Below are 14,356 nucleotides of genomic sequence, written 5' to 3'. Positions count from 1 at the left end.
AAGTGCTACAACTGAAAGGCTGGTGATAAATCAGATCAGTCAGTCAGAAAATGCTGCTCAGTGTCCTTGCTAGACGATATTCATTAAAATGGCTACAAAAACAGACAAGCCATATGTGAACAAAAAAGCTGCATCAGGACAAAAAGAATACACCGCACCCCCAGTAAAGCATTTTCAGGAATATCAGCACAATGAAAAAGAGCTAACATTCTGTGGCATAAAAGCTGAGAATGAGGAAAGGTATACTGGGTTTTTAAGTTTAAAACAAAGGCTCTTGGGGTCAGGGTTGGCCCAGTCACCCTCCCCCATGTCTGAGGCAGCACAGCAAGCCACTGCACCCCCACTGCTGTTCCACCTTCATATCTTTCCCCCACCACATATCTTTTCCCGCTGATGTTCCCCTTTCTTCCTCCCCTCACCCCCACTTCAGCCTTTCCCCTCCCCCTTACTTTACTTGGTAATTCATTAATGCCAACATTATGCATGTAGGGACGATGGAGTGAGGGCATAGGGTCCCTGGGTCGCAGGGCTCCAGGTTGCAAGTTGGCCCCTTGTCCCTCTGCTCATTACCCCTCTCCCATGACACACTTCCCACCCATGCCCTGCCGCCAAGGCAAGGCACATGGCCAGTACTGGAAATGGACACCAGGCAGCCCCTCACCCTCTTCTCTGCCAGCTGGATGCTTCCTTTTTCTCCCTAATGAGGAAAGAGAGGGGGAAATTGGAAAAGCCCCAGGTCTGCCCCAAACTTAACTGTGGTGTGCTCTGTGGGTCCCCCATATACCCAAGCATGCCCTCCAAAGGACAAAATGGCTCCCCAAACCACAAAAATTGGCAGGATAGTTCCATTTTTCCCCCAAGAAATGAGCCACAAAATGGCTCCACTTGTATCCTCCTCCCTCCTCGCAACAAAATTGTGCCTGGAAGTGACCTCCATGATCACTTCCAGCCCTCTAGCAACTGCAGATACTGGGGTTTTAAGCCATTATTATCTACGGATACTGGAAACTGGTGTCTATTATATACCCACAGATACGTGGAACCACAAATAGTTGTGGTTCCATGTAACCCCAAATAATGAGGCTCTCCAGTACATTTTTTTTAAGTAAAAGGTATAACAGAGATGAATATAGTGAAGGACACAATGGCCCTGACTCAGAGCATACATTGTCTCTTGCATCCTCTTCCTCCTGAACAGGGCTGAGAGATGGGAGGTCTTGGGCTGCCAAATGGGTTTTGGTGCAAGGTTGTCACGATTTCTGTTGCTGGAGCCATACATTTTAATTTTAACATGTTTTTACTTACAGACTGTTTTTATGATTTTCTAACTGTTTTATATTGTTTTTATATTATGTTTTAACTTATATACCACCTGGAGATTTCTATATCAGGCAGTATAGAAATACGATATAGATAGATAGATAGATAGATAGATAGATAGATAGATAGATAGATAGATAGATAGATAGATAGGTAGATAGATAGATAGATAGGATTGCAGACAATCAAGAACTTGGATTTATTTTCAGTTAGCCGGCACTGAATTCCCTAATTTTGAGGCTGGGGCATCTTCCAGCATGGCAGTCTTGGGCTCTCTCTCTCTCAGGTGATTTGATCCCAGTCAATGCTGGGAGCAGCAGGAAGGTTCCTGCCTCCTCCTTTGAGGTCTCCTTCCAACCCTAAAACCCCATGGTTCTATGGTTCATTGGCAGCATGTTTGCAATCCTGTGTATCTGGGGGGAATGGATTTTATATAAGATAGCCAACCATGTCAAGCAAATGTGATTATAATGTAAGTGTCTGCATTTATCAGGAACGAGGTGCCTTTCAACTTAAATCCAGGTCTGCTAATTTGGATTCCCTCTGCTTTAAGCAATCAGTGCCTTGCAGCAATTGTTCCTCCCATACTTTGGTATTTACTGACCAGAATTTGTGGTAGCTTACCACCCACACACAGAGGATCATATGGTATGGCCGTTAGTCACAGACTCTAACAGAGTTCAGCGAACCAGAACTGTAGAGTCACTGCTCTGCACTGTATGATTAAGTGGAATATGCAGCTTGGAACTTGCCACACATAAATAATTAAAGGAGTGAGAGAAAGGAAGTGAGAAAATGAGAACCACCCTAAATTGTTAGACTGCTGTACTGGTGTTGCTAAGTATCTGCTTAGGCCAGAGAACAAATGTAATGTTTAACTCATGTCCATCCCCACTTTCCAAATCTGTAATTTTCAGGGCAATTTAGGGTTGTTGTTTTTCCTGAGAAATGATCAAGGAGACTTTTCCTCTATGAATGTCACAAGACAACAGCAGGAAACAGATGACATATAAATAAGAATGAATATAACCCTATTCACATGGTATGTTCAACACACGTACAGTCTGTATATGGTGTACACATTTACATATCTGTACACACATACAATTATTCACGTTATGCCGAACACATGTACAGCTGTATACTTCCAATCTGTCCCATGCATTTCAGGGGCCCGTACCCAAGTTCACTTTTTAAATGAACTAACAAGACCACATACATGTTTACAGCCTCCTGAAGGTCTGAATAGGGCTAATGTGCAGCTTCATTTGTGACATGGTTCTTCTGAACTACTTGAATATTCACTGATTTAGCTCCAGCAGCTTTAAAGTGTTGTGCTGCCTAATCTGTCCTACAACCAATTTAATAAAAATACATCAATCTGTATGTCCAGGTCCAGGGATTATCAAGCATGTTCAAGAAGTTCCATTAAAATCAATGAGACTTATGTAAGTGCATTGTAAATACTGCTTATTGCATGCTTTCTGTCAAATACTCTCAGATAATAAGCACCATTGCATGTGGTCTATCCGTGTTATGGGATGAAAAGCATCATTATGTGGCTACTATCAAATAATATCTAATGTCAATATATATAAATCTTAGATGTACCTGTTGCTAGTCCCATGTGTGTGGGGGGGAACATAAGGCCAACTGACAGACCAGCCAACAGGCAGGCGGGTGAGTGGGGAGAGACAGCAGCAGCAGTGGGGGGCGGGGAGAGAAGAGAAAGCAGTGGTGGGGGGCAAGAGAAAGTGGCAGCGGTAGAGAGGAAGAGAAGGCAGCGGGGGAAAGAGAAAGCGGCAGATGGCCAGCAAAAGTGGCTGGCCAGGTGGCCGGCCAGAGAGAAAAAACATTGGCGGGGGAAAGAGGGAAGAGGAGGGGGGAATGCAGAGAACGAGGGGCTGAGAACGAGGGAGGGGGACCGAGAACGAGGGAGAACTAGAGGCGCAGATGCTTTGTGCCTGAGCCAGCTAGTTGAATACTATTATGTCAACCATCAAATGTGGTCAGATATAATATCTGCTGTTTGTTTTCCACCTATCTTCCCAAGAACCCTTGAGGTTATCATTGGTTTCAGATGCACTGAGAAGTATTAGAAGTCATAGAAGTACTGCTGAAAGACAGCTTGCCCAGCTTGTTGCACAACCACAAGACAATGTCAGGTGCGTGGTAGGACCCACTCCCAGGTTTCAGTGGCTGATAGTGGGGCCCAGTACTTTCCCATGTGAACTGAGTGTGCACACTAGATCATGTTGCCAACTCTGATTGAAACTATTCTTGGAGATTCCCCCCACCCCAATATTTTTCACTATAACAACCCGTTCACTTATCCATCAATCATTACCAGGAGCATCCCCAGACAGGGCTTTTAGCTCACTTATCCATCGGAACAGAGGGTGTACATTTGCACATTGGCCGGATTCATGCTGAAGTCTGTGCGAGATATTGGGAAGCACTTCATACACAATTCGAGTTTTTCATTGTGCATTCGTCTGGAGCCCGATTTCAGTCCAGGGTTTTAAAAAAATCTATGTTTTGTGTTGGGTTTGGGGGCAAATTTGAACTCGCAGTACAGCCTTGCAGTAAAGGCTGCTAACTGGGAAAGCTCCTGGAGATTGATACTGATTCCTCAAGCCTCCATTCCTGGAGGGATGGCAGCCCATCCTTTGTAGATGTTGATGTGGCAAGTGTATCTAGAAAATTTAGCTCTAGTGCCCTGCAGCTGATTAATGTCCCTATTGATTGCATTTAGACTTAGGTATGCCTGCCTGCCTCTCGATTATGCACATTCGCCTCAGCTTAACTGTATTTTTGGCATGGGCAGTTTGTATTACAAGCCACTTTTTGCTGTGCTGCAGATACTCATTCAGATATTCGTGAAGTACTTCAGTGTAATTAAGTTGATGAGAGTACCTCAGTCAACATGTTAGACAAAACATGGTCATGAATCCCTGTAATTTTTTTTTAATAAGACCATCATTTAATTTTGTTATTTAATACTTGTGAATTCCTGCCCTTGAATTACTGTGCTAGGTATAAATTATTTATTAAGTTCAGAGTTTTACCAGGTTCCTAATTTATTTGAAGTCATTTTCAGAGAAGAAGGAGATCATATAATTGAAGCCTCTGAAACACTGTGAAAAGCTTCTCATTGTTTGGTTTGACTGTGCCAGTATTTTTACATCAGACAGAAATAACATTCCACACAAGAATTTGTTGCTCAACAAAAAGCCCTCATGCCCTTATAAGGCTACGGGAAGTGTTGCGTGAAGGTAAAGTTTTTTCTGTACTTCCAGATTCCCAACTAGTGGAAAGATGATCATGTTTCCGAGTGACGTAGTTATCCTCGTAGTTGGGAGTCCTGTCTGAGAGGGGGGAAAGTCAAGGTCCAGATTAGTAACATCAGCAATGCTTCCTTTTCCTGTAAATGTTCAAGAAGGAAAATGTGTTCTTATTCTCTAAAAGCAATAGAAATATGTGCCACAGGGGGATGAAACATTTATGAAGCATTCTCAGCAACTTGGAAAGCTCTTCCCTTATGCAGTTCCTTACGTCAATGAAACTGTATTCATTCAAGCTTATTTTCTTTGGTATCTTCCTAAATATGAAGAACTGGAAGAGGAGTATTCTTAAACTATTGTTTGATAATCATAATAATGAGATTCATTAACTGTAGTGCCAGAGCCAGTCACAAATAAATGACTTACTTATTGTGAGGGGAAGCCAGAGAGATGGCTCATACATGCTAAACATGTGTTACAGATTCATTTTTTAAGGAATGCACTAATGAACAGTTGTTTTATAAGTATACTTCCATCAATAAACTAACAAGAGAACAATGTCCAGACAATAAATAGTACTGGAAAACTGCACTCTGGTAACCCAAACATTCTAAAATTGTAACATGCACCAAAGATTCTGTCTCACATAATTATTTGGTTACAATATGCCATGATAGTGAAATGAAAGGAGAGTTATACTAAATGACATTTTACTATAGGTTTCTGTAAAAATCTGAAAGTTAACACAATATAAGATTTTGAATATATGAATTGCCCTAGTGCAGCACGTAGCACGATTCTTAGTCTTCCCAAATGGCTGAAGGTCTCAGAAAGAAAGAGAAACACTAGTCACAATTCCAAACAAATTATCAAGCTCACAAATATATGAATAAAGCATTGATCAGTGTGACTGTAGGCATTCACCACATTATAGGCTTCCAGGATGGCCCTGAGTGCTAAAGATTTTCCTCATCCCAATGACATGAAGCAGCTTGTGCTGTCGTTTTCTGTATGTCACCTGTCATTTGGAATGGACAGGCATTTTTCCTGTTTCGATACTACCACCAGCACTGAAATGGTGAGGAACAGTTCTTTTCTGAACATAGCATCTCTCTCTTTCTCACAACCCTTTTATTGGAAGTGGGCACATCTTATCAACAGCACCATTAGTAGGTTTTAATGTGCAGAGTGCATGATTATGGCAAAATGCTTAATGCAATCTGTTTATTACATGGGAACTAGGAATGCAGTCAAGGAGTGGCTGGCTTTCTCTCAGATGCAGAGCACATATTGCCCCAACTCAGTCCCTAGCACCACTATTTAGATTTCATGTTGCAGATCTGATGATGATCTCTGTCAAGAGCTGCTGCCACTGAGGGCATGCAGTACTGAACTAGATTATTTCTTACATTTGCATCCTTGTTTTTCTTCTATTGAAATCAAGGTGATATACTCAGGGATCCCAGGTGATCCTTTATCCATTTTGGAAATACTGCTGGGCCCAGCTTTGCTCTTGGATGCCTAGGAGGCAGCAGTGAACAGGAGTGCCTTTGCATAGCTTCAGCGTGTGTGCCAGGTGGACCCTATCTTGAGAAGACAGATCTGGCCATAGTTATGAAGCATCTGGAGTACTGCTCCAATAATGCACCCTCCCCGAGTCTGCTAGCCGCAGTTGCTTACAGCCCTCGCTGACAGATGATCAGTAAAATTAGGTTAAGGGAGCACTTGCTAGTTTTAAAGGGAGGCGGGTTTGCTCCCATGGTGCCACAGAGATTGGCCTGATCCCAGCAGGTCACATGCACAAGCAAAACTGGGCTCGGCTCCCTTAGCCCTGTTTTGCACATGTGTGTGAAAAGCCTCAAAGATGATTTTGTCTGCCAGAGCTTTCAGCCTTTAGGAGATTGTGCTGTGTTTTGTATTGCTGCTGACGCTGACTATATTTAATTGTGCTTTTATTTATTGTGCTTGTTGTTTTAATGATGTTTTCGGGATTTTTAAAAAATGTTTATTATGTTTTCTTCAACACCCCCATGGGATACTCTTTTATGAAAGGCTGTATATAAAGGCATCTATAAATAACTCTTCAGGTACTTACCAGACTAATGCTGAGCCAAAAGTTCACACTGGAGAACCTTTGGCTTGGATTTTGCAGAGAGAGCTCCAATGCAAGCTTGAGATGATTGGGATGACTGGGACAGACAACATGAAAGAAAGAGTTACAGCCTGTATACCTGTTCTAAGATCTGCATGGCTGGAGCGTGTTGATCTCAAAGGTCATTGGTAGTCCTTCTTTGGGTAAAAGGAGGCTCTGCCATGGGTTATGGCTGCAGCTAAGGATTCTGGGCAGTTCAGAATGCATGTGTAGGGACTCACACTCCAGGAGGACCTTGGTGGTGATGGGAGTTGGAGGAAAGGGAAAGGGGGGCAAGTCTCATGGTTGCAACTCATGGAATCACCAGCAAACATACTTACAGCACCTTCCCCTTCAGACAAATAGCGCCATAAGTGTGTGCACCCCGCAGGAGGAGATGAGTGACAGCAGTGGTGCAGGACTTCCTCCCTTCTTTCCCTGCTGGAAGCATGAGTGCTGCTCGCATGGTTAACATCTGAAGAGGGTTCTTGTTTAAACAAGTACTTGGAGCTCATATACAAGGACCATTTGTATGAACAGCCCCCACATGTGATTAGGAGATACTGTATGCTAGGAGGGCATTGGGACATCCATAGAGGACATCCTGTTGGGTGTACTCTTGGCATTCCTGTTCACAAGCCATATCATCTGAAGCGGCTCATAGAAATTTTGAGTTGGAAGGGAACTTGGAGGTCTTCTAGTTCAACTGCCTGCTCAAGGCAAGAACTCCTATTGGAACAACTTGTGCTCTGATACCTACCATAACCATAAGTTCCACACTTGCCTATTTCTAGATCTTCCTTCCAACAAAATCTATACTCAAATGCATACATTTCTGTTTAACTCAGGTATCTACATGTATGATTCCCAAATGATAGATTGGGTCCCTCTAATAGGTCTAAAACAGGGGTGCTCAACTTCGGCCCTCCTGCAGATGTTGGCATACAACTTCCATGATCCCTGGCTATTGACCACTATGGTGAGGGATTATGGGAGTTGTAGTCCAAAAAACAGCTGGGGGGCCAAAGTTGAGCAGGCCTGGTCTAAAGGCTTGATGTAGTGCTGTACCTGGTGATAATAGATGGTAACTCTAAGGTGTCTTGTCCAATTAATGACCTGAAATCTAGTACACATGGTGAAATGGCAGGGCCACTTGATGCACAGCAAAATCTAACATAATATGTGACACAGGATATCTGAGCTCTCATGCTTCTCTTTGTCTTTTTTATGGTCATTGTGTTTGTTTGTTTGGTGTTGGTTTTTGTTTTGTTTTTTGGTGTTTTATGGTTTTTACTGTTTAACTGATTTTCAAGGTTTTAAATGTGATTTTTGTGGATTTTTATGCAATTTTAACTGTTGTAAACCACTTTGAGGTGCCTTATGAAAGGCAGTATATAAACTGAACACTCATTCAATCAATCAGCAAGTACTTCCCCCTGGGACTTCTAAGGTGAGAAAAGGTTGACATTTGATGGATTAGCTAAACTGAGAAGATGGTGGTGAGCCCTTTCTCATGAGCAGAGAAAAGGCTCAAACAGGTGAGGGAAGGAAGCCTCAAAAAGTTTTCCTCCCCCACAGACGAGCAGGCACTTGCCTCTGGGCAGGTGGATTGCCTGCCCAGATGAGCACCAGCTGTTGCTGATTGCTCCAAGGGTCACGATGCCAGGACACGTTGCCCCATGTTTCACCACCACCCCTCTCCTAACTTCATTTTTTGGATTGTCTGTCAGCAGCCATGACTGAGAGATGATCCAAAAAATGAGGTCAGGAGAGTGCTTCATAGGGAGGCTTCATAGGTGGGTTTGCTGCCATGGTGCTGCCAGAATCGGCCCAGTCCCAGAGGTACACAGGTGTGTGCAAAACCGGGCTGGGTTTCCTTAGCACGGTTTGTCACGCATGTGTGAATAGCCTCAACGTATAGAACTGAGGACCACCAGCCAACCCTTATACAGTACTTAGTTTGACTAAACAGACTGGCTGGAATTTTCAGGGACTGGGGACTTAAGAGAACAAGGCAGGTTGCTGTGTCATTTTGCATTCTCCATCTCTGAACCATCCATTAACAGAGTAAAGATGTCATGCCCTGATGTAAGTTAATTGCTTATTCTTCACACATTTAGAGCAGCACATTTAAATTAAATTTGATAAGTGCAGATTATTTTGATCTCTCCCAAAAAATCAGGAATATTTTTTAAAAATGTGTTAGAAATATCGGAGTAAGAAAAGTCCCTGAAAAGACTATATTTATAGGGTTCATATTTGCAGAATTAAGAAACAAAAGATTTGACAACTGTAGGCACACATTGTCTGTGGTTAAAGTTATCACTTCCTTTGACATTAGCAATGCTAATTCAAATGTGGAAGGGAAAGCCCCCAAAGGCAAGAGCATCATGCACACTTACTGTTAATCGTTTAATTGTATCTGTTTACAGTTCTCTCCTGTAATTACTCTGCATGAAATATAGACACAGTTTACTGTGAAGATGTCAGAAGCATTGTGGACTCAGAAATTCAACTCAAATAGACTTGGAGAAAACCCCTCATAATAAAAGTCAGATGTGCTATGCTCAAACTGCAATCACACACACACACACACACACACACACACTCCCAATTTTTCTAAATTAATAGTGAATTTGCATTTTATCAAAAACATCTAAACGGCATGATATTTAGAATGCAGAGTACACAATTTCTGAGAACTAGCCTGCAGTTTAGATGCTTTGCTTCCCTTGCTTTTCTCATATCTGCTTTGGCTTGTAAATCTGTGGGTAGAAATCATGCCTACTTACTTGTTCTGTGTACTGTACACAGCTGTTATCGGCACTTGATCAATACAGTATATGCTGAAGACTATAGGCATTTCTACAACATGAAAAATGGTTGGTCTTTTTTTTTTTTAATGCCATACAGTATGACCTAAACCAGACATAGTATTTTGAAACAAAAAGTCATGAGGCAATTACCACTGGTTATCATCCAGAATAGTGTTGCACTAGCAAAACAAGAGAAGTACACACTTAAGAAGTTTGAGGAGCTGTGTGAAGTTGTGCTGCTCCTGATGTTGCACAACCGCTAGTGCTGGACCTTCTGTGGGACAAATACAAGGTTGTGCAATGCACTGTGCGACCTGTTGTGCAACTTGTCCCCATTCTCTGCTAGTGCAAGGATTGATCCAGAACAGATATTCTTTTCTTTGCACAATGTTCTGGAACAGATATTCTTTTCTTTGCACAATGTCCTTGCTCAACTTCCTTGTGCTAGCGCAACAGCATTACACTAGTGAATCATTAGTCTGGAACGTTAGTCTGGAATGTTATTAAGAGTCATGTTTTTATTTGAGAGTGCTGTCAATGTATTTATTTCAGTCTGAACAGAACTTCTCATTTACCCATGATATTATTATTCTTGGTTCACATCCAGACTAACAAGGTATATGCAGAAGTACATTCTGCTTGCACAAAGAGCAATTATGCCCCCTTTCCTCTGCTGTCTCCCCTGAAAAATTTTTGTTGCGGAAGGTTCCCCATTTTTCAGGGACATATTTTCAGGGAACACTGGAGCAGCAGAGGAAATGGGGAGACAATATATTTTTAAAAAACCACTTGCTTTTTCTTTTCTTTTCTTTTTTTACCAGAACACACTTCCTTGAGCAGGGAGTTAGTCTGGATGTGAGCCTCTTTTATTAATAATACTTTAAGCACCTAACATTTTCTAGACACTGTACATAGATTAAAAACCAACACAGGCCCTGCATACAGACATATCATCTAATCATCATAATACAAATAGGGAAAGGGATGGGGAGGGAAGAGGAAAACAAGCCAATTCAGATACCAAAACTTTCAAGGTCCATAATGGCCAGGTGGAATGGCTACTTAAGATTGGCCTCAGAGGGGAGGAGAGAAATACTGCAGCACTCCCTGACATCTCCAGGTAGGCCTGGGAAAGACTCCTACCTGAAACCATAGAGAGCAGCTACCAGTCAGGGAGGGTAGACAATACTGAGCTAGATGCACCAATGGTGTAGGCAGCTTTCTTTGTTCCTATGCTGCCTCACCCCTCCCTTTGCTGTAGGAGAGGGCAATTACTATGGAATGCATTGATTCCAAGTAACTGACTGCCATCAACAAGGCTACCATGTCACAAATGTTGATTTTAATGCGGTTTGCACAGAAGTTCCTTAATAGTTTTTAATCTTTCCTGATAGGTTATGCCATTGCTTATTCCCTTGACCTACCTGGAGGGACACTATAATGTGGATCACATGAGGCAGTCTGTCTGGGACATCGGTTTGGAAGCATCACCAAGTATTGCTAGAGGCTAGATTAGATTAGCATTTAGCCTTTGATAACATGGATCTTTTAAACTCTAACTCTACTTTTGACATCATTTTCTGTCTACAGTTATACATTTAAATTATGCATAGTTCACACTTACCCTTTTGTCATGAAATAAATAAGACAGGCTGTAGCCCTTTCATATATCTGATATGGACGAATCTCTCATACAACAGTTCAAGTTCAAGTCACTTTCATTGTATTTAGCCATAGGCCATTACAATAAAACATTCATTTAACAGGTAAGAAACAGGTAAGAATTATTAACTTCACTACACAATAAAACATTAGACCAAAGAGTCACTTAGAGAGTTAGCAGTCTTCTTATTCAAAGCTTTTGTCTGATTTATTATTCATTTGACTCCTTAAAAAAAAAAAAGCCCCTGCAAAAAGGAAACGTGGGTGGGTTTCATTGATATGTCCTGACCTAAACCTTGTGGGGGAGTATGAGGGCACACATCTCCTCCCCGACTGATGCACTGTCTAAGTGTCTGGGGAGAAGTTCATTTGAACTACCCCAATATGCACAAATTAAATACTACATTAACATAAGCCCTCTTTATAGGATTTATTTTTTAAAAAAACACTGTTAAATCCTTGTAGTTCTTCAATCCTAAAGAACTATCTCAAGACCGCTTGCTTTGCTGCTTTCTCATCAAACAGGTTTTGCTTGGCTATTTGGGGGCTGAACTACCATTCTTCCCCTACAGCAACTGTATCATCCAAACCAGCCTTGTGTGTAGTGTGCACATCTTTTTGTGATAACAAATACTATGAACCCCTGCTAACTGGGCAAAGAGGCACCTTTTACCATGGTGATTCTCTTTATTTAGCAGGGGGAGAGTAACTGGCCCTATCCACCCCCCAGCACAGTACCACCAGTGACTGTTGCTGGTGTCTATCTTAATGTTTCGTTTAAGATTGTGAACCCTTTGGGGACAGGGAGCCATCTTATTTATTTATTATTTCTCTGTGTAAACCGCCCTGAGCTATTTTTGGAAGGGCGGTATAGAAATTGAAACAACAACAACAACAACAACAACAATAATATGAGTTGTATGCTGGCCTGTATGCCAAGACAGAAGATGTGATGTAAGTTTCCTTTAGGCCATTCCTACAGTGCATCACAGTGAACCACATCTTCAGTGTGGCCAGCACCACAGATACAATACTGGCAGGCAAAAGCTTTTCCTCCAAGTATGCACAAGGCATAGACCCAAACTGAACTCTGTAAAAGCCTGCGACAAAAGAGTCAAGAAACAATCAGCCTCCAACACACACCAGTTCATGAGATGTGGAGATGAGGTGATACATCAGTTGCCTGGTTCAGTTTTACTTCAGAATAGTTTCATACCCAAATTTTAAGATATGGGGTGAACAATCAATGTTATTGATAAAATATGTAGGGTGTTGTGTTGTTTAAATGTGGCTCCTTCTCATATTGCAACTACAGTTTGATGCCAAAACTTGTTTGTTGTTAGCAGTAGAGATGAGAACTAGAGAAGAAAAGAGCTAAAGGAACCAGAGTACAAATAAGCTATAACAATGAGTCACCGGCAACCACTGTCAGAACTAATAATCTTCCAGCCTGCCAAACGTTTAAAGTATTAGTCATCCAAAACAGAAAAGTGTGTCCCATTACCAACACACTTCTATGTATTAGGTGGGTCTCTGCAACAACATCTTAAAATAAACATATCTTCTTGCAGTATGAAAAGCCAACCTGATGTATTTTTCACTTTGCCTATAGAGATTCTTTTTAAAGAGGGAAGAAGGTAAACTAAATTTTAAAAGTTTATCAGTGGAGGCAAGGGTGACTAAGTGAAGCAGTACTGTGGGGAGGTGGTTGGTGGAGGGGGATGCAGGAAACCTGCATCCACCTCCACCTCACTGGATGTCATTGGTGGGCCAGCTCCTTGGTAAGGACACCTCACTTCATCTATCTATCTATCTATCTATCTATCTATCTATCTATCTATCTATCATATTTGTATCCCACCCACTACTGAAGTCTCTAGTGGTTTACAGTATTGAGCATCAATGTTAAAGCATCTCATTGGTGGGCCAACCCTCACTCCAGAAAAACCAATGATGGGAATACCAATTATCCTTCCAATGTGTGACATTTAGTCCAAGTTGCGGATCTCAGATTTTCTCAAATGGCATTTGAAAATGTTAAGATTTCTTTAAAGAAAGGGAGGAGTTATAAAATGTCAGGGAAGTCCTGTAAGAGTAGAAACACTGAAGTGGTTGAGCATTGACATAATGCAGTACAGCAAGGAATTGAGTTAGAAAAATACAGCAGTGGCACTGGGATGAGAAGGAGAAGTTGTATCACTAGTTTCTAGTGGTGCCCCATTGATAGCATAAGCCAATCATGTGACCATGTGACCTTTGTACAACCACATTCCATGCACTACTCACCAATGCAACTAGGGTGCTGTGCTTGCAGAAGTGTGTGTGTGTGTGAGAGAGAGAGAGAGAGAGAGAGAGATTCTTTATTTCAGTCTTTGACCAGCATAAAGTACAACAGATTTAGATACAGTTTAAATGTGTTAACATACAGCAGCAAATTAAAAGTTGTCCTAAGATTATAACACTAGTGCTAAAATATTAGAAATACTAAACAGCTTAAATTATGGCAATAAACCAACCCTTTAACTAATCCCAAATAATGTGTTATATGTCAATAATAAAATTAGAGTTAGTTGGCAGTTAACATATGACATATTTTATATGCTGCAGCACAGTATCCTACAATGTTATATGTAATAGAAGGGTTCCAATCAGAAAGCAATAAAGAGACATAAAATTGATCTGTTTGTCCTAACAACTTGATTAAAATTGGGGAAATAAAAACATTACAGATATCCCTATAAAACTGGCAGTATAAGAGGACATGCCCTGATATTTCTACTGCCCCTGAACCTCAGGGGCACAAATGATCTGGAGGAGGAATTTTCTTATATTTTCCATCCAGCACTGCTGAAGGCAGTGAACCCCAGTAAGCCAGTGTGAAAGTTCTCCTATGTCTAAGGATGATTTGTTGGGTTAGATAAACAGCAGATGAAGCTATATACTAGGGGTGTACAAAGCAGCTCGAATCCGAACCAGTTTGACATCAAACCGGTTCAGATCGAAGGTTCGGGGTTGAACCAAACCACCCCCAGTTCGGCTCGACCCCTAACTGAACACATACACAGACACCAGTTCAGGAGTTCATCGAGCTTTTATTTATTTTTGTAACTTATCCCCTCTGAGGGGCTTCTTCAAGGTGGTGG

The 14,356-nt window shown here is 41.6% G+C and overlaps 1 long non-coding RNA gene across 1 annotated transcript in view; it reads left to right on the top strand.

The window, feature by feature from the left end:
* Nucleotides 1–11,249, top strand: part of LOC128349102 (uncharacterized) — a 44,014-nt gene extending 32,765 nt beyond the window's left edge. Inside the window, exon 3 of the long non-coding RNA XR_008318555.1 lies at nt 10,946–11,249. This is a non-coding gene — a long non-coding RNA (uncharacterized LOC128349102). The remainder of the gene's footprint in view (nt 1–10,945) is intronic.
* Nucleotides 11,250–14,356: the final 3,107 nt, after the last annotated feature.

The sequence above is a fragment of the Hemicordylus capensis genome, chromosome 3 (assembly GCF_027244095.1).
Source record: "Hemicordylus capensis ecotype Gifberg chromosome 3, rHemCap1.1.pri, whole genome shotgun sequence".
Classification (NCBI taxonomy): Eukaryota; Metazoa; Chordata; class Lepidosauria; order Squamata; family Cordylidae; genus Hemicordylus; species Hemicordylus capensis.
This window is presented reverse-complemented; position numbering and strand designations above follow the sequence as displayed.